General features: G+C 47.4%; 1 long non-coding RNA gene across 1 annotated transcript; it reads left to right on the plus strand.

Moving 5' to 3' along the window:
- The first annotated feature begins 9,309 nt into the window (after positions 1-9,309).
- LOC122209944 lies at positions 9,310-19,376 on the plus strand. The gene is made up of 4 exons (XR_006197850.1): positions 9,310-10,067; positions 10,934-10,991; positions 11,075-11,247; positions 19,270-19,376. It is a non-coding gene; the product is annotated as an uncharacterized LOC122209944 (long non-coding RNA).
- Positions 19,377-20,649: the final 1,273 nt, after the last annotated feature.

Below are 20,649 nucleotides of genomic sequence, written 5' to 3' on the forward strand. Positions count from 1 at the left end.
GCTCTGTCTCCCCAGTGTCTTTAATATCATGTCCCCACAGTGTCCCCCATAGGCAAGAAAGATCACATGGCCCAAACGAGAGAGCAACTTTTTACTTAAAAACTTCCCAAAGAGTTGTCTTTATTCACAATTTTTCGCCAATTTTATTCATCCCATCTTCTCAGAAAGCCCCCTGCAATATCAGTAATCAGTAGTCAGTATCAGATACTCATCAAAAGCATGTCTAAATAAAGGCTTCAAGGGAGCCAATCTGCCTTTTTCATACTAAGCTAATGGATTATGGTGTGTGTGTGTGTGTGTGTGTGTGTGTGAGAGAGAGAGAGAGAGAGAGAGAGAGAGAGAGAGAGAATGAGACAAGGTTTGTAATTTTGCTTTTCCAAGACACCCCAAAAAGCCAGCTGAGACTTGAAAAAAATAAAACAGCTCTTAAAAATTTCCCTTAAAGCAAAGAAATCGATGTGCATCAGAATAATAGTCTATGAGTCAGCCCCTTGAGTTTCAGTCCATTGGGTTAGGTCCACTTGGGTTGTTTGTTTGTTTGGGGAAAGCAGAATAATGGAAAATCTAGTGCTAACCACACCTCCAAGCATAGAACCAGTGAAGAACTAAGAAGGGAAAAGTTTCTCTTGCTCCTGATCTTTGTAAGCTGATGTCCAGAGAAGTGAAACAATCTACCCAGAGTCATACAGCTGCTAAGAGGCTGAACTGGGCATAGACTCCAGGTTTCCCAGTTCCCTGGTCAGTGCTACGTCTAGTGCCCCACAGGGATTTTGCATCTTAGTGAAGGCATACGGAACACGAATATGAAATGTTCACCCTGAGTTCCCTTGGGATCACTAGACTACGTGTTAAGAAAGAAATAGTTGAAGATGCATTGAGAATACAATTTAAAACCCAAAAGGTAAATCCAAGGAGTTAGAGATTGTTTCTCAGCTATTTTCAAAGACTGGGTCCTATTAACTGGAGATCTACTGACTTCTTTCTTGAGTTCAGGAATGTAGTTCAGGGTCAGAAACTCTGAGAGAATAGCTCTGCTTAACAAAGTAGTCAGCAAAGTCAAATTCAGATTAGAGGGTCATAATCTCGTGGAAAGGAAGAGAAACTAGCAAAATTGCCTTGTTTGGAAAGGAAGGGGGGACACTAGCAGCTTTGCAGGAGACGAACTTTGGGGAAGGAAAGTGTCTCGGAGGGATTTTTAGGTTGCTGGCTGTGCTGCATGTTACATATAAACTGTGTTGGTTAGGGCAAGGTTAGCCAGTGAAACAAACAAACCCCCAAAGGTCAGTGTTGACCATTCATTTCTCACTTATGTAAAATCTAGGGCAGAAGCTCCCAGTCAGTGGAGAACTGTTCCCCACATGGCGTTCGGGGACTCAGGCTTCTTTTACCCTATGGGTCTCCCACCGTCTCAGGCCTTTGAGTTTTTGCTTCCAGCTGGTGGAAACAGAATAAGACATTGGAGAAAGCACGCCCACTCCTTTAAAACTCAGACTCGGATATGATACGCATCGTTCCCGTCCACATTCCAATGGCAAAAGCACGCCACTGGGTTCACAAAAGCTTGGAAGGCTCAGATCTCTCTGTAAGGATGGGCCAGATGTGAAGAGGAGACCAAATTGTGGTCTGTGGCTAGAAATCGCTGTAACATCCCTTCCCCCACTCCCCCTAGAAAATCTTCATTGATGCCTGCATCCCTGCTTAAACTTCCGAGAGGCTGGATCATCTGGGGAGAACTTGAAATTCTGTGACTGGAGGGGGGTTGGGAAAATCAGTCTGTCCAAAAGACCAAGGAACAAGACGGTAGCTGACATCTGGCTCACACGTACGTGCAATGCACACCTGCTGGACACATTTGTGTGCACGCGTCTGTTGCGGCTCTTCCCCAAATGAGCCCGGACTGGAATTCAGAGCCTAGCAATTTCGGGGACTGGTTCACTGGAAATTGGTTATACATGAGTTGCCAAGCAGTCGCATAGGGGTTATAATTTTGACAGGAGAAGGAGGGAGAACCTTTGTCCAAGTTCTCCTGTGGAGAAGTAGGTGGAAAGGAGGGTAATGAGTAGACTGACATGGGAGCTGGCCCGCCCAGGCCACCTGGATACGTTTTGAACCCCTAGAAGGAGAGGACATAGGACTGGAAGCTGAAGAAGCTGTTTCCATAAAGGTTGTGTTTCATAATACATGGTAGGATTGCACTTCCTGGATCCCCTTTATCTGAGTCTAGCGATGTGACTGGTTTTGACCAATGAACCTGGGAGTGGAAGTGATGTATGTCAACTTCAGGGCTGAGCATTGAATCCCTGGTGAAGATCTGCCCGGTCCTGCGTTCCTTCTGTCGCAGTAACCTGCAGTATTCAAGATGGTAACCACTCCATCGGCCTGCGCCCTCGCCGGATTAGATGAACAGGGCACCACTCCCGATCGGCAACAGTCACGTAGTCAGAGAACAATTAACCTTTGCCGTTTGGGGCCTCTGGGATTTTGGAGTGTTTGTTATTACAGCATAAACTAACCTCACTTGCCTGGCACAAAGATCCTTGCGAGACTGTGGAATAAAAATGTGCCATTTTCACAGCAGAAGACAAAGTGTAACACAGAGTCGATGAATGGGCATTCCCCCTATTTTCACATCCTAGGACACCAGTAACTCTGCTGTAGCGACAGAACGTGGTATCGTCCACCATCCCCAGCGGAGTGGGAAGAAAATCCTACCCTTGAGGATCGAAAAACAGGTAAAACCACCATCTTTGAACGGGATGATGTGACCAGGATGTTTCCGCTGCTCATTGAGCTCACTGCAGCTTACGCACTTGGACGGCTGCTTCCAAGCACGAATTCCAGTGATCCTTAGCTCTGTTTCACTTGTTTATAGAGGCAAAGACCCAGGAGAGGGCACCCAATTGGCTGAGCAGAAGTCATATTTTATACACAAGACACAACAGGTGTTGGCGAGGATGCAGACAAACAAGAACTCTCGTTCACTGTTGGTGGGAGTGAAAACTGGTGCAGCCACTGTGGAAAACAGCATGGAGGGTCCTCTAAGAGTTAAAGATAGAACTACCCTATGATCCAGTAATCGCACTGCTGGGTATTTATCCCCCAAAATACAAAAACACTAATTCAAGGAGATCTGTGAACCTGTATGTTTGTAGCAGCGTTATTTACAATACCCAAACTATGGAAGCAGCCCAAGTGTCCATCGACAGATGAACGGATAAAGAAGATGTGATACACACACACACACACACACACACACACTGGAATATTACTCAGCCATACAAAAGAATGAAATCTTGCTATTTGCAACACCACCCATGTAGCTAGAGAGCATAATGCTAAGTGAAGTAAGTCAGTCAGAGAAAGAAAAATACCACATGGTTTCACTCATAGGTGGAATGTAACAAACAAACAAATGAGCAAAAGAAGCAAGAAGAGAGAGAAAGACAGACCAAGAAACAGACTCGTAACTCTAGAGAACAAACAGATGGCTAGGTGGGGCGTGGGTAAAATAGAGCAGAGGATTAAACGGTGCACGATGAGCACTGAGCAATGTATAGAACTGTTGAATCGCGATACTGTGCACCTGAAACCGATATGACACTGTATGGTAACAGCACTGGAATTAAAATGAAAAACTTGGGGCGCCTGGGTGGCGCAGTCGGTTAAGCGTCCGACTTCAGCCAGGTCACGATCTCGCGGTCCGTGAGTTCGAGCGCCGCGTCAGGCTCTGGGCTGATGGCTCGGAGCCTGGAGCCTGTTTCCGATTCTGTGTCTCCCTCTCTCTCTGCCCCTCCCCCGTTCATGCTCTGTCTCTCTCTGTCCCAAAAATAAAAATAAAAAAACGTTGAAAAAAAAATTAAAAACTTAATAAAAATTAATAGATAAAGAGACGGGGGCGGGGAGGGAAATCACACGTTATAACATAGCCACCAAGGAGCCAAGAGATAGAGGGTTTCCATTTTCCATAGACAGTGCCCTTTGATCTTCCAACATCGCACTCAGTGAGAGAGTTCTCCGACACAGGAAATGGCCTGGATACTAGAAAGCAAAAATAAAGATGACAAATATGTTCACAAAGGGATTCCATAGGTTTGCTTTGACCTTGACCCTGCCCCCTCCCATCCCTGCTCTATTTTTTTCACAGTTGGAATTCTCAGCCTCAGATTCGCCTACCATAGGATTTTTTTTTTCTCTAACAGCCTTTGTGGTTGAAAGGAGAATTCTGTATTCGCAACGTACCGAGGAACAACAGAGGATCTTTTGACCGGGAATTTCATGACCCACCTTAAAGAGCCCATTGGGTTCAAACTATGCCAACACGTAAATGCCTTCTTGCCATAAGGTGGATACTCAGTGCATCATTCTGCCCTCAATCCCTTCAGCTACAGGCCAAACAACTTTGAACAAGTCAACTTTCTAAACCCTGCGTCTTCGCACCTGTAAAGGAGGGTTAACAATCCCTGTCTTACAGGATTGTTGTGAGAAGTAAACATAGCACACGTAAGAGTGGCTGGCAAGGTGCCCGGCACATAGGAGGGTCTCAAATATGGTAGTTCATTTATCCTCTCTAAAATTGTATAAGCTAGTTAGAAAGACCAGACGCATCTTTTCTGTGGGCTGAGAAGGAGTTTTCAAATCATGCTTTTCGTGAGTTTTAAAAATGGATTCATCTGCGCAAGTCCCCTTTGCAAACACATGGAAACCCAAAATGTAAAACAAATAAGGCCAAGCTGTTCTGGCTGAAGCTGGTGAGGAGCTGGAAGCCTGGCCTGCTCCAATGATCTACATCACCTCATACTGTCCTTGCCGTATCGACATAGCAGCCCTCCCACCTTCCACTGAACTGGAGGGCTCCATGAGCATAGGTAGAAAGCCATCACTTACCCCAAACATTTATTCTACAGAGGGGGGGAAATGAGGTTCAGAGAGAAGTAATTTGCTCAATGACTCCATAAGAAGATTGTTGCCTTTTGGAAGTCAGTCGCTGCTGATACTTAAAAACTCATCTGGATGATGGATAGATAGGTTATAAAGCAAGTACAATAAATGTTAATTGTAGAATCTAAGTGTGGGTATATATGGGTGGGCACTGTAAAATTCTTCCAGCGTGGCAAAAATTTCTAGCATACAATGTTTGGGAAAATCTAGAGGAGAAGCCTAAAACCTCATGGTCAAGAGGTGAATTGGGTTTCTAGAAAGTAAAATGGTCTCAAGTTCACAATTAAATATTTATGTCTCTAATTTGTGCAATCATGTGTGGGTAGATTTCAGATTCTTTCCTTGGGGCGCCTGAGTGGCTCGGTTGTTAAGTTTCCAACTCTTGTTTTCGGCTCAGGCCATGATCTCACGGTTCATGAATTGAGCCCTGCATTGGGCTCTGCACGGACAATGCCTGCTTAGGATTCTCTCTCTCCCTCTCTCTCTGCCCCTACCTTGCTTGTGTGCATGCTGTCTCTCTCTCTCTCTCTCTCTCTCACACACACTTTTTCAAAATAAATACACATTAAAAAAAAAAAAGATTTTTCCTTATCAGAACATCCAAGAAGAGACTAGCGCATATGCTGGCTATGAATTTCTCTTGGAGGCCAAAACTACCAAAAGAAATGTGGAAACACTTTAAACAGGGTGAGTTTACAAAAGATATCACATGAGTGGCTTAGAAAAGCTGCAATTTTTGGACAAAAGAATCAAATGATTCTAGAAAAGTAGCCTTATTTGAGGAGAAGGAGATCTTTCATAGATTTATATTGATAATTTCTACCTGAAGTGTAATCTTTCTACATATATGCACAGCAGACAAACAGACACATGCCAGGAGTTGGTCAGGAGAGGTCAAGGGAAGAGGTCCTAAGACCACACTGTGAGTGGATTAGGGGATAATGAATACAGTAAAAAGGAAAGAAAGAGAGAGACAGGGAGAGAGAAGGAAGGAAGGGTATGGGAAGGGAAGGGAAGGAGGGGAGGGGAGGAGAAGGGAAGGGAGGGAAGGGAAGGGAAGGGAAGGGAAGGGAAGGGAAGGGAAGGGAGAAAAGGAAAAGAAAAGAAAAGAGAAAAGAAAGGAAAAGAAATCAGTAATGCTAAAAAGGAACTAACACTTTCCATGCAAAACAACAGATTTCAACAAATAGCTCTCCATTTTCAAGGCGGGGGTGGGGGGGTGAGGGAAGAGTGATGGCCCTAAAAATAGATCAAGATGATCCCAACTCAGAGTCCCTGGAGGAACAAGGAAGGTAAGTAACCTTGAAATCTTAATTAAGGAAATGAGTGGGAAAACATTTCTCAGATCTATTAAAGGGACCTCAGCAGACAAATGGAAAGAATTTGCAGGATTCTGGCCACAAGTGTCCCTAAAAGAAAAACCCAAATCATGCCGTTCTAAACAGGGTAAACAGAAGGAAAGACACAGAAAGAGAACAGGGTGCCAAGAGGAAAGGATGATGAATTGAGAAGGAACCGGCAACTAGTATAGAGGGAAGGTAGCAGGACGTGGAGTCCGCAAAGAGTTGCCACTTTGTGGCCATGTGGCCTGTTCATCCCACCATGTTTTCGTGGCCAGTTTACTCTATATCATTATTCAGCCCATCCAGGAAATGGGGGGATAACTGTGTCTGCCTCTGATAATAGTTACAGGAATTGGTTTCGAGATAACCCATAATAGTGGTTTTCATACCCACTCAGGGGCTGCCATCGGGAGGCAAAGGGTAAAGGAGGCTCAGAGACAGGGGAGCCTCCCTCTGCCAGCTCTCCCTCTCCCAGTCAGATGACTCCAATTATACCAGTTGCCCGTATTTATCTTCTTCCTAAGACTTTGGTTGCAGAGAATCTGCTGTAGTGGGGAAAAGTGTGAAAGCTGCTAACCAGAGGTGAAGGGAGTTGATGCACAGAACGTACAAACCCATGGGGTTCTACTCTTTCCTGTTTTCACCAGATGCTCACCGGGCCTGGAGCTGTTCTGAGCATGAAGGAGACGGCAGTGAGCAAAACGATGGGGAAGACAGTAAACACAAGAACTGATAAATACGAAGTGAGGTCAGAGGATTGGGTGGTTGAGGGTGTTCTTTGCACAGGGTGGTTAAAAAAGACTTTGCTGACAAAGTGATGTTTGAACAGACCTAAAAGGAGGGGCTGAACCGTGCAGGTGTCTGATGGAAGAATGTCTCAAGCCCAAACAACGGTAAGGGATAAGAGAGATCAAGATGGGATCTATGAACGAGATGGCATAGGGCCTTGCTGTCCATGGAGAGGACAAGGTATTTCATTCCGAGTGAGCTAAGGAGCTGCCAGGTGGGGATTGGAACAGAGGAGGGACATGATCCTGTTTGCATTTTAGATGGATCATTCTGGTTGCCAGGCAGAAGAGACCGCAGAATCAGAGTGGAAATAAGAACAGAGATGGAAAAGTAGAGATGTTGATGGTGAGCAGTGCTGTATCTGGGATGTCTTTTATTTTTTTAATTATTTTTAAGTTTATTTATTTATTTTGAGAGGGGGAGGAGCAGAGAGAGAGGAGGGGAGAGAGAGACTCTCAAGCAGGCTCCGTGCTGCCAGCATGAAACCCAACGTGGGGTTCGAACTCGAGAACTGTGAGATCATGACCTGAGTGGAAATCAAGAGTTGGATGCTTAACCAGCTGAGCCACACAGACACCACCCTAGATGTATATTTCAATGAGACACGGCAGGATTTGTTGGTAGATTGAACATGATGTGAGAAAGAAGGCTCTAGGGTGATCCTAATGTTTTTAACTAGATGACCGGTGGGATGGACTTATTGAGGTGAGAACAGGGGGGACGTAATACAGGGGAATTGGGGCGGGGAAAGAAGAATCGAGAGCTCTGCTTCAGTGCCTTTAGCTGTGAGAAGTCCCCTTGACTTGGGAGAGGAGACACCAGCCAGACAGCTGGACACGTGAGCCTAGGTGTAGGGGAGAGGCTGGTCAGAGCCCATCTGGATGCTACTGAATCCTGGGGGCAGGAGGGGCTGGAGACATCTCTAGGGAATAAGGACAAGTGGAGAAGGGGTCAACAGCAATTATCAAAGACTACTCTAGAAGTATAATCTTTAGGGGCACCTGGGTGGCCCAGTCGGTTAAGAATCTGCCTCCTGATTTCTACTTAGGTCATGATCTCGCAGTTCATGAGATGGAACCCCATGTTGGATTCTTCGCTGGTGGTATAGAGCCTGCTTGGGATTCTCTCTCTCCTTCTCTCTCTCTCTCTCTGCCCCTCCCCACATGCTTTCTCTCTAAAAATAAATAAATAACTCAAAAAAAAAAAAAAAAAAAGAACTATACTCTTTAACCTATAGCACCTGACCACACATTAAAAGGATGACGGTTACCTACATAGGTAACTTAAATATTGCACTGTTTCATTTTACCGTATGAACTTGAAAAGATAAGAAGAAAAGGAGAAAAACAATGAAGGTGCAGTTTCTAAGACACAGGAGTACAATAAAAAGTAGGGAGTAGGGAAGACGGGAGGGAGGGAGTCTAAGTCCATCTCCTACCCACTCTGACATTTGGGTTCAAAGCAGAGTTGTAGGTTCAAATGTATCAATAATAGAAGAAAAAAACCCACCACAATTTGATCTAAATAGGTTTAATTGTGAAACAATAGGAGATGGGTGGGAAAAGTGTCCTTCTGATTATATTCAAATAGAGATAGAAAAGTTCCAGGTATTTAAAAGAAATGCTATTTGTGATGAGAAAATAAAGAACTTCATTAAGTAGAAAATAAGACAGGTTGAGGGAGAAAAGGATAAATATGATTATGCCATTAAGCAGTAATAGGTTGCATTCAGCTCCTAGTTTTAAATATCCTCTGTTCAGCAGCCCTGGAAGAGCCTTTCCCAACTTTTAATTAAAATGTCTTTTAAAACACAGAAAAATAAAAATTCACAGCTCCATGGAAAACCGGAACCAATAGCCAACCAATGTCTCCATCGAACTGGGGAGAATCTTCCCTTCTGAAGAAGATATGGAAATGGAAGGGGAAACATGACTAAGGGCTCACTGGGGGTGAGAGCAGATATATATCCTTCCCCCCTTTTCCCCGATTTGCTGTCTGGTTCAAGATCCGTGTTATCTGAAACCTAGGCAGTATCTTTTCTCCTGTAAGAATGCTGATTTTTTTTTTTTTAGACCATCAGAGTACAAGTCCCCTTCCTCTGAACTCGACCACTCCTCGCCCAAATTGGGAGCTCTTTTCAACGTTCAGTTAGAAGCCCCCACTTCCAGAAAATAACTGGTCATAGTAGATGACTGTGAGAACACAGGGGTTCGAAGCATTCCAGAAGGTAACAGCTTGGGGAGGGAAGTTCCCAGGTAGAGGCATTAAAGAGCTAGCTGTTGGAGCAGCGTATTCTGGGAGGGATAGATTTCACTTCCTACACGTGTTAAACCACAGGCTGCGGGACCAAAAGCGCCCTCCTTCGCTACCAGAACGCCCCTGGAGTAAACCTGCCATACATTGGGAATTGGTCTTGGGAGCTGCGTTCGCCGAATCTCTGAGAAGGATGTTTGACCCGGTGCAAAGTGAACCCAGTAGGCAGTGCACATATCCAACTATTAGGAAGAACCGTGACAAAACGTGTCTCCCTCTGCCAAGGATAAGAGCCGCCACCCCCCCCCGCCCCCCACTGAGTAAACATAATCATCATCACCATCGAAGACCTAGCGAAACAAAAATGTAGAACCAGTGGGAAAGAATTTCATTACTTGGACTCAAAAGAAGCAGCAAATCACTGAAATACAGAAGGGAATTTCAGAAAACTTCTTTTCGACGGGCCACATCTGATCTCTATGTCCCAGGAATGGAAAGCCATTTAAAAAAAGAAAGAAAAAGAACAGACAGAGATGAAAACGCAGCAGAATTAGAAGGGAACTACGTGAGATGAGAAAAACTGGCTGAGAAATTTGAAACGTCGCTGGGCAAGGAACATCACCGCTTTGTTCAACATGACATCACCAAGGCCTAACACAGCGCCTGGGTATCACCCGTCTATGTTCCAAAAGTCGCCAGAAGCCCAGCCAAAGCACCAGAGGACCATTGTTTCGCATCGCAAAGGTTAGAACAGGTTGCTGTTCGTGAAAAAGTAGTTCTCTATCAGTAGGTTATAGACCTTGATCTTTTCCCCCTAATGCTCTGATAATCTAATCGCCATCTGTATCAGATTAATAATCAACAGTTCACATTTCTGTATAAATTGGATGCAGCTGGGGAAATAGGAACATACACACCGCAGAATAAAGTCAATTAGATCATATGGACTGTTAGAGACTGACTGTGTCCCCCAGAATTCATGTGTTGAAACTGAATCCCCAATCAGATGGTATTTGGAAGCAGAGCCTTTGGGAAGGGATTAGGTCATGAGAGCAAAGCCATCATGAATGGGATTAGTGCCCTTATAAAAAAAAAGGGGGAGGGGGGAACTCCAGAAAGCTCCCACCAAGTGAGATTATGGTAAGAAGACAGTAGTCTCAGAACCAGGAAACAGGCTCTCACCAAACCCGCCAGTCCCTTCATCTTGGACTCCCCAGCCCCCAGAACTGGAAGAAATTAATTGCTCTGTGTGTGTGTGTGTGTGTGTGTGTGTGTGTGTGTGATAAACCACCGAGTTTATGGTATTTTGGGGATAGCGGCTTGAATGCTCTAAGTCATGGGAGGTTACTACATGACTCCAGCCTTATTAAGGCTGTGCCCTGAAGGGTTAAGTTAATGGCACTCCTCCAGATTCCGAGAAACATTTACGGCCATTTAAAACCATTAGGATCAGTACCCCTTTTGGTTTGAATACATGTGTACTTGTCTTCCTCTAGTTCAAAATGACTCCTTGTGCTATCAGTGTCTCTCCATCACATTCGGTAAGGGATGTAATAATTGTACACTACTTTTTCCTGCTCAAAGTGTTTTCACATCCATTATGTCATTAGAGCTCCGCTGCAACCCAGAGAGGTAGATCGGGTGTCCTCCAGTGTCCGTTCTGAAGAGGTAAGTCGCAGAAGGGAAGAGAGTGCTGTGGCTTTCCAGCTCATAGAAGGAAAAAGACAGTAGATCCATGTGCCTCCTCACAGCGTTTGGCTCCCCTTCCGGCCACGAGTCAACTTCGGGACACAGTGCTCGAATCGAGCTCCTGCCTCGCAGAAACCTCAGCCGACAAGCATACCGAGGACTTCCTCCGAAGAGATGGCTAAGAAACTTCTAGAATGACAGGCGGCTAAGACCCTTGAAAACTATCAACAGAAGCGTAAGCGATATTGGTCACCTTGGGGAAGTGAGGCATGCAAGGGGTACGGAAGGATAGCTCTACATCATTGGTAGGTTCTGGTTCTTGGCCTTGGGGGCTGGTGCACGGATCCGTTCAAACCGTGATAGTTTCCGGGACCGAATGTACCCTTAGGCTTTGGGCGCTTCTCTGTGTCCAGATTATGGGTTCGATAAAAGTGGGAATTATTTTAAGGCCCGGATACCTTTCCGACTCCACGTTTGCCTTTTCTTCTCCGTCTCTTGGTGTTTTGTATTCTTTTTCTCTCCTCTCCCAGGGTGAATCACCCTACTTGTTAAAACTGTACTAGAGCAAATGTTGGTAAATGATGTGCCTGGTGGTAGTGATTAAGTCAAATCAAACACATTTGTCACTGAAGAGATGGCCTCCAGCTGTTTATCTGGGAAATATAATTGAATACTAATGGGATAAACACCAAGTTGCCAGTTTTATTTTCACTAAAGGTGTGGGCTCAAACAAGAGAGGGTGAATTTCGCTACGTTTAAAATACAAAGAGAATTGTTTTTAAAAAATACACAAAACCTCTTCCAAATGTAACTCAGCTGCTTTTGTCATCATTTTGTGTCACTCCCGCCAAAGAGAAACCAACAAGAAGATATTCTTATTTACGTGGTACAAGTGGTGCTTTAACCCCAAACTTGCTATGCTCTTGACTTCTGGAAAAACCTATGCACGCATTTCCCACTGCCTTCGCTCAGTTAGCGCTGCCCGGGGATTCTTGTTACATCCCTGTCCTCGAGCCATACTCGCTACCGAATAGCAGTTATCGAGAGTTGGACAGAAGTGATAATGGGCTCTGAAAATATTTGTTATTGAACAGCCCGAAAAATAGATGTATGGTAGAAAAGACGGTGGCATTGCAAATGGAGGTGAAAAGTCTGAACAAAATTGTTTTGCGAGCAAAAAGAGTCCCAACGGCCTTCTCTAATATTTCCGAGATACCCTAAGCAGTCTCCAAACTGAATCACAAACTCGAGCCTCCCCCCACCCCCCCACCCCGAGGATGCCTGCCATCTCAGAGAGGTTAAGTACACTCTGAATAAACAGCAAACACAGACTCAATGAAGACACCAGGAAAATGTGGTTCATTTTGATCAGGCATCTTTGGGCTAGTTGGTCTTCCAAGTTGCAAAGGTGTTAAGGGGCAGCTTCCACTGTCCCTTTTTTGGATGAAATCATGGACGCGGAGCAGTTAAGCAACATGCCCAGGGTTCTGGGAACCCAGGTTTCCAGGACAGTTTTGTGACTCTCTGTGGAGATAGCTAGAAACCACACAGGTCAAGCATTAGCATTGGTGGTGTAACAGGAAACAAAGTAGGTTTGTATGCAGGATGCTCTCATAGCCGTGGACCGTCTTTTAGGAATGGACTTGGCCAAGACCCAGAGACCGAACAGATCGACAGTGGCAGGGACAGTTGGACAGGGTTGCAACGGAATGAACAGTCAGTCCGTGCAGGTGGCAATTGGTCCCTGGGAAGTCTGGCAAGAAGCTATATCATCGGAGGTCTTGAAGAAAGGCAGAGTCCGGGACCTGGAAAGTCCATCAGTAGGTCATGGAGCCAGCTTCCAGAAAGGCTGCAAGTATTCTGAGCACAAGAGACCTCGAAGAATTCCAGGACCATCCACGCTGAGAAATCAGACAGATTCTGTTTCACGCACACATTCAGGTCCTTGCTTTTCTACTCCCTCCTTGTGTATCGTTGCCTATGACCCATCACCTCCGATCCCTGGGAGAGGTTTCCCCACGGGCAACACTTTTCAGCCTCTCTTTGAATGAGAACCAGAGAAAGACACCATTAATAGACATTTTGTTGTTGCTGTTCTGTCAAACCGTTCTTACCTCTTCCCCTCAACTGTATTTCCATGCAAAATTCCTTAACGATACACACAAAGGGGAAAAAAGCGGGTCCGCATGCATGTTAATGACACTGTGTTCGTTTCTTCTCAAGCGCAGCGTGCTAAAGGAATCGTGTTACACTTTTGTTTTACTCTGCTGTATTCTGTAGCTCAGTTGTCATGCTCTCCCTTGGCAGGCACAGCGGAACCAAAGGGATTATACACTTAGCATCTGGAAATATTCCACTATCATCATAGACCAAAATCTGTACCCTGCCTCTTCCCTCCTGCGCCAAGCCAGTAAAACGAGAAAGAGAAGGCTGCGTTTGCACATCCAGAACAGCCCCATCAGAGGAAGCCAGCGGGCTAATGGGAATCCCATGTTCTACGAGCCGGTGACTTATTCTGGAAGCGAAACCCGCATGTGGCCGGTGAGGGGGAGAGGACTTGGAAAGATTTAGGTGACAGGCTTTTAACACTGTCGGGGAGGGAAACATTCACATCCTCAAACTCATGAATACAGCACCATCACACGTTTCTCCAGAAAGCGGGGCGTAACTTCAGACCCTTCGTGAGGCAGGTAAGTAAAGACCAGTGGAGCTGTCCTCAAGCCCTGGGGAGTCTGCCTGCCACTGCCCGCCCCCTGCTGACCTCACAAAAGGCCGGGTTTCCAACTCCTGCCTCCCCAAGGCTTTCTGCAAGCCAGGGGGTCGTGGGGCCATTCGGGGATAATCAAACCCCCAGAAGTGAAATTGTCCTGGGCAGGACATTACCTTCATGGCTCTCAGTCTTTGGATCCAACTACTTTTGGATGCCCGGGCCCCACTGCAAAGCTATCCAGTTAGAATCTCCGAGGACGGGACCCAGGCATGCCTGGCTGTTAATAGCACCAGACGTCAGCTGTGCCCCTGTCCCCACCCTGCGCGGAACAACAGGTCCTCAGCCAAGAATGGTTTGCGGATTCATTTATTTTTTACGTCTCACTCTGCCATCTGCGACAGTGAGTGATTTCTTCTTGGGAGAGGTTTCCATCCCAGAGATATTCCGTGGGAGGACATCTAATCGTAAATTAAGAGGGAGAAAATGCAAGGGTCCTGTCTCCGTACGGAATCCGTTAACCCTATTACCGGTCCTTTCCCACCTTGCCTCAACTCCAGCTGACTCGTGCCCATAGGGAAAAGGCAATAGCTTTACCAAAATATAGTGTCCAGGTCTCGGGTGTTCACATAAATAGAATTTTCCCTACCAAAGGGGAGCCGAGATTGTAGGATCTTTGTAACATATGAGCACGTGGGTCCAAGCCAAATGCAAATCATGCCCTGGCCCTGTTTGGAGAGCTGGCTGTGTGCGGGGGAAAGAACCCAAGCCAGGGAGTTCAGAGACCACGGGCTGTTTCTGCTTTGGCCACAGTAGCTCCGGGAGTCTGGGCAAGCCACCTCCCCCTGGGGCCCCGGCGTCGTCCCCAGTGAAACAAAGTTGTAACAAAAGCAGTTGGCCCATCCGTAGGCGACTCTTCACGCACCCACCTTCCCTCGTGCCTGGCGGCACCTACTCTGCTCTGTCCTCAGACCGGCAGCCTCAACCAGCAACATCCGGGGAGCCTGTGGGTGACGCAGAGCTTTGCCCCTGGTTGCCGTCTACCCCAGTCTCTTGACCTCGCGTCTCCCCGTCTGGCAGGCCCCACCCGGCCCTAACCTGTGCCACCGTCCCGCCGACCCCAGACCGGAACTGGAGCCGAAAAGAGAACCGAACCCCTCCATCCTGACACTGAGCTTTGATCCCCACGTCTTGGACAGAAGCCCTAAACCTGAACCCCAGCCCGGTCGGTCACTTTGCATGTTTCCCACTGAGAAGCATTACTTTTTTTAAGTTTATTTATTTATTTTGAGAGAGAGAGAGAGAGAGAGAATCCCAAGCAGGCTCCCCGCATTGTCAGCAGCACGGGGCCTGACACGGGGCTCGAACTTATGAACCATGAGATTGTGACCTGAGTCGAAATCAAGAGTCGGACGCTTAACCGACTGAGCCACCCAGACACCCCTGAGAGGCGTTCTTGGTGCCAAGAATCTGCAGGGCTGTCCCACTAGGTGAGCCCCGCCCCCTTCCCAGGTGCCCACTGTGGCTCTCTGCCCACCTGCCAGTGGTGCCTGGGAAGCAGCCAGGGATTGCCTGGCCTTTCTTCCATCTGACCCCACAGTCCCTGCAGCTGGGTTCATGGCTGTCCCTAGCAGGCAGGCTTGGTGCTGAGTCTCGACCTCTTCTAGCCTGGCTCATCCCCCATCCGCTGGGTAAATGAAGCCCCACCCACCATGCCGAGCCTGGCCCTCCAACCTGTCATCTCCATTCTTTAGAAAATGCCTGTGCTGCCTTGACTCGGAAGGACGCCCATTCTTGCTGCCACCCATGCCCCTGGGGCTTGGACACCGTTGAACATTCCCCCCCGCCACTGAGCACTATATTTCTTTCCTTATTTCTTTTGCTGCTGTAACAAGTTACCACAAACGTAGAGGTTTAAACAATGTAAGTTTATCTTTATTTATAAGTGAATCTTTATTATCTGGAGGTCAGAGTCTCCCCGAGCTAAAATCGAAGTGTCGGCCGGTTCCCCCGGAACCCTAGGGGGAAGTCATCCCTTGTCTGTTCCGGCTTCTAGGGGCTGTCCGCATTCTTGGTCTGGGTCCCTCTTCCAGCTTCAAAGCCAGCAATCACATCACTCTGACCTCTGTTTCCTTCCTCACATCTCTCTCTCAATCTCTCTCTCTCTCTCTCTCTCTCCCCAGATGCCTCTTTCCTTATGAGGACCCCCGTGATTATACTGGGCCCACCCCAAACCAACTCATCTACAGTTCCTTAACTTACTCGCCTCTGCAAAGTCCCTCTTGCTATGTAAGGTACCATACCCACAGGTTCTGGGATTAGGTTCAAGTTCTCTGTGACCTTGACATCTCTCTCTCCAGTTCTTTCCCCCTCCCTGACCATTTTGCCTTAAGGATCAGTGGATCTTTGTGTCCCTTAAATGTTGGTGATCCCAGAACTTCACTCAGGTCCTGTTTCTACCATACACACTCCCTGTGCATTCACACCGTCATGAGTTAGGCCTTTCACGTATAGATTCCCGAATGCAGGTCCCCAGCTCAATCCCTTTCTCCTGAGATTCAGATCTATACATCCAACGGTCAGGCTGTGGTCCTCTGCCTGGGCAGATGCCAAGACCAGTGTTCCCAATGGGTGCTGGGCCCCAGAACCAAGTCAAGAGGGGCCAGTGTCAGAGCCTTGACTGGGGGGGACCTCTGGGGGTTGTTCTGCTCCCCTTTGGAGCAACGATTGAAGAGAAAAGCTCATTCCTGCAGCAGAAAGAAACACGGACAAGCAGAAGGAATAAGCCACCCTCAACTCATTAATCTTCCTCTCTTTATTTGTACAAAGTCCCACTTTCCACGTCTTGCTCCCCTAGAACCTTATCCACGAGAATACTAACAATTAAAAATGATACAGGGAAGAAAGTACACCAGACAACAACGGGAACGACTATCCTCTGTTGAGCAGTCGCCAGGAATTGCGTTAAGAAGAGTACAGGAAAATATTTTATCTCATTTAATCCCCACGACGAGCCAGTGAGGTCTTTCTCGTCTCCAATGAAGAAAACGTGGTTTCGGTGGTTAAGTAACTCACCAAGTTCATGCAGTCAAGGAGAGACAGGGCTGGACTTGAACCGAGGTCTGGCTGACACCGATGTTCGTGCTATTAACACTGGCTTCCCTTCTTCCACAAGGCAACACTCATGCTTCCGGGTGTGCTTTGTCCTTCCGTGGTTGCTCCAGAAATCTGTAGGTCTAGAGAGAAGTTCTCGCTGTCAACTAGCACACATACTACCATTTCTCAGGCTCGGGGGTCAGATTATCCAAGAGGGTTGGAGTCATGAAAGTGCCCCGGGGACAGATTGCCTGGGAACTGCCTGCCCCGTCGCCCCAAGGCCCCCGGCACGCCTGTGTATAATTCGCACTGGTTGGAGGAAATCATTGCTGGCTATTGATTCTGGAAGCAGCTGAGACACAGGGAACAAATACAGCCCAGTAATAACACGGCGAGGGAGAAAGCCGAGAGGGGAACCCACGAGTTCACTTCACTCCTCAGCGGTCGATAAGCTGTTTCTTGAGACTCATTACTCTTCTGTGCCTGGATCCCAGCAGCGTGGGCGTCACCGGGAGCTTCCTCACTGCCGCGTTATCCTAATGGATACGGTCTGAGTTTGTACAGTTCCGGAGCGATGGCAGTCTGCCGGAGGAGGTCATGGGGGGCGCTGTGACCACTGGTTGGCCCGCAAGCTGGCCCTGGGCAATTGGAGGCTACTCACCCCCTCCCCTGTCCTTGGAATATATATTCTGCCCGCCATTCCCACCGTGGGGTGCGGTTCCAAGGATCCAGCCTTGAGAGGTAAGGTGTGGTTGAGAACCTTCTGGACTGTGTACTTTAAGAGACACAGTTCAGTACTCAACTCCATATAGGCTACTCCATGAACTTTTAAGATGGGGCAGGCAGGTGGAGACCTACTCATCTTGTGGCTGCCCAAGACAAGTCTCATACATGTGAGTCACACATATATGTGTGTTACAGCACACAAATGCTTCTTCTTTTCGTTCAATCAGTTAACAATTGTTAAGAGCCTACCATGGCCAAGGCAGTACCAGGCACTAGAGATATAATAGGAAGCAAGACAGACAAGGCAGACACACTCTCTGCCCTTACAGCTAACAATCTGTTGTCATTTCATTTCAATGGGGACACTTGGCAACCTAAAAAATGCCCAGGAGGAAGGCAGGCGGGAACAGCTCACGAGAGCACATGAAAAGATTAGCCAAAATATCGATAATTTTTGAAGCTGAGCGAAGAGTACGTGGTGAGCAGACGAGCATATTGTTCTATTTCTGTGTTTGGAAACTTCCCTAAGTCATGTCAAGAGTTGGTCGTGAGGAAAACAAAGTAAACGTACTGTGTGTTGCCCAAAAGGCTAATGAATACCCCTGAAATTGCCTAGCGCTTTTGAAACCAGTGTGGCCCCAATCAATCCTCACAGGAGTGGCGGAAGGTAATCAGGGGGAGTAGTGACTACCCCTGCTTTACAAACGAGGAAAAGACTAGACTCCAAGAAGCTCAGAGGCAGGAGAATTCACATCTCCATCCTAATGTCTGACTTGATTAGAATCCCATCCGCCACAATACAGGTCAAGGTTACAGGGGGATAGTTCTGAGTCTAATACGAACAAGAACTTTTAACCTCTACAGATGGTATAGGCCTCCTTGAAAAGTAGTGAATCTCTGGCACTAGGAATGTCAAGAAGGTGGAAGCTTCTCCCACTAGAAATGACTTGGGGAGATTTCTGCGATAGGTGGGATCATAGATGGAGAGCATCAAGGGGGCCCTTCAACGATTAATTCCGATGGTGAAGGAGATTTCAGAAGGCTTCTCTGGATTCCCTTATTGGTTCTTTCTCGGGGGGGATATGGCGGAGAAAGGTCATCCAGGTTGCACTTCGGTCACCACTTGTATATTAAGAGGAAAGAACGCCAAATAAAAACAGCTCCCATTTAATGAGCAGGAACGCTCTGCCATGCACCTGCTGAGTGTATCTGCATTATCTCACCTCATCTTCACATAACCCTCATCGGTAGATACCATAATTATATCCGAGGCACGGGGAAGTAAACTAACATCCAGCTGACAAAAGATTCTTGGCGGGAATCTCGACAGCAACCCTTGAGTTTATGGAGAGAGCCGGCCCGCTCCTGGGATGCTCTGCTCCCTTTCCCTTGCTTAGAATTCTCTAGCACCCGGGGAGGCCAGCTCCAGACAGACAAGGGCACTTAGGGAGTGGAAAGGAAAAACAAAGGCACCTGCAGAGCCAATTTGTGAGTTGAAATTCAACTCCAAAACCTAACTGTTTGTTCCTTGAGCTAAAGTCCTGGGCTTTGATCACAGTTACTAACTGGTGAACAGCCCGGGACTGGCCTCGGTTCCCTGCAGGGAAAGGTAAACATTCTTGGGGAAATGCAAACCCATCACTAATGGTCTAAAATGGCCCGTAATGGAGGCATAATTTCTTTGGGGAACGAGCCCCCTGTAAAGGTAAAAGGTTGTTATTTTTACAGGCTGAATGCACGATCTTTCCAACCGCAGTCAGAACCCTTCCTCCCGTACTGACGGCACCCGCAGGGCAGATACAGAAAGAAACACCAATTTCCCAACCGAAAGCCCTGCTCGCTCTGCTTAAGGGCTTGGTGCCTCCCCCCAGCGCGGAGGTGAGTGTCACCCACTATAGTTTTCGCCTGAAAGGGAGGTGGATAGGTGAGGCTGAGAAGGTATAATTAACAGGTGGAGCCTGGAGCGTCTCGGATTGTGACACCAGGCGAGCCTTTCTCTGCCGACTGTGCCTCTGAAAAGAGCCTTCCCCGCCACCTTTATCAAAACCGCTGTCAGGGGAGCACCCCTGTTATTAAATGCTCCTCGGCACGTCTGCACGGAGCATAATCACAGGTGGTAGGCCTGGAGGGGAAGCTGTGCACCGGGAGGGGAGAAAGAAAACACAAGGATGAGCTGACTAAAAACACCTAAATGAGGTGTAAAAATTCGATTAGAGACAGAGGGACGGGGAGGGGAAATCAGGACGTGGACGGGAGGGACAGGACGCTGAAGTCTTCTTTAGTTCTCCTGGGGGCGGGTCGGAGTCTTTTTGATTTTCATTCCTTGTCGGGGGTCGGGGTGGGGGCGGGGGTGAAGGTTCTAGAAAGGTAAGAAACGTGTAGTCCTGGCACGGTCACATCTCCCAGACCCACCGGCTACAAACTCCAGTGGAGTCATGGAACAATAAACTGGAAAGAAGGAAGAAAGAAAGAAAGAAAGAAAGAGAGAAACATTGGAAACATGGGAAACATTGGAATCACGTTGGGGGTTGGGGGAAAGTGGCAGGGATCAGGCACCCCCTTACCTCTTAAAGCTCCCTCAGATGACGGGGCACCTGGGTGGCTCAGTCCGTTAAGCATCCGATGTCAGCTCGGGTCATGATCTCATGGTTTGTGAGTTCGAGCCCCGCGTCGGGCTCTGTGCTGACAGCTCAGAGCCTGGAGCCTGCTTCAGATTCTATGTGTCCCTCTCTCTCTGCCCCTCCCTACTTGCTCTCTCTCTGTCTCTCTCTCTCTCTCTCAAAAATAAATAAAGCTACCCCAAATGATCACAACATCTAGTCACTACTTTGGAACCACTGCCGTGGAAGAAGCAGGGTTCGTGTTCTGTTTCTCAGGAACATCCCCCCGGCCCCGCCCCCCGCAATCTAATCCTCCCCAACCTTCCACGCACAGCTCAAATGTCACCCCAGGAAAACAACAATTCCTGAGCCTGTAGTGAGTGCACAGTAATGAGCCAAGTGCTCTGGGGAACACACATGAAATGAGACAGCCTCTGCTCAGTTCATATGCAGTGAGGGCGAAAGCTTGTGTCCAGTACAGAGAGGAGCTCAATAAATATTTAGGAGA

This window comes from Panthera leo, chromosome E3, assembly GCF_018350215.1.
Source record: "Panthera leo isolate Ple1 chromosome E3, P.leo_Ple1_pat1.1, whole genome shotgun sequence".
Lineage (NCBI taxonomy): Eukaryota > Metazoa > Chordata > Mammalia > Carnivora > Felidae > Panthera > Panthera leo.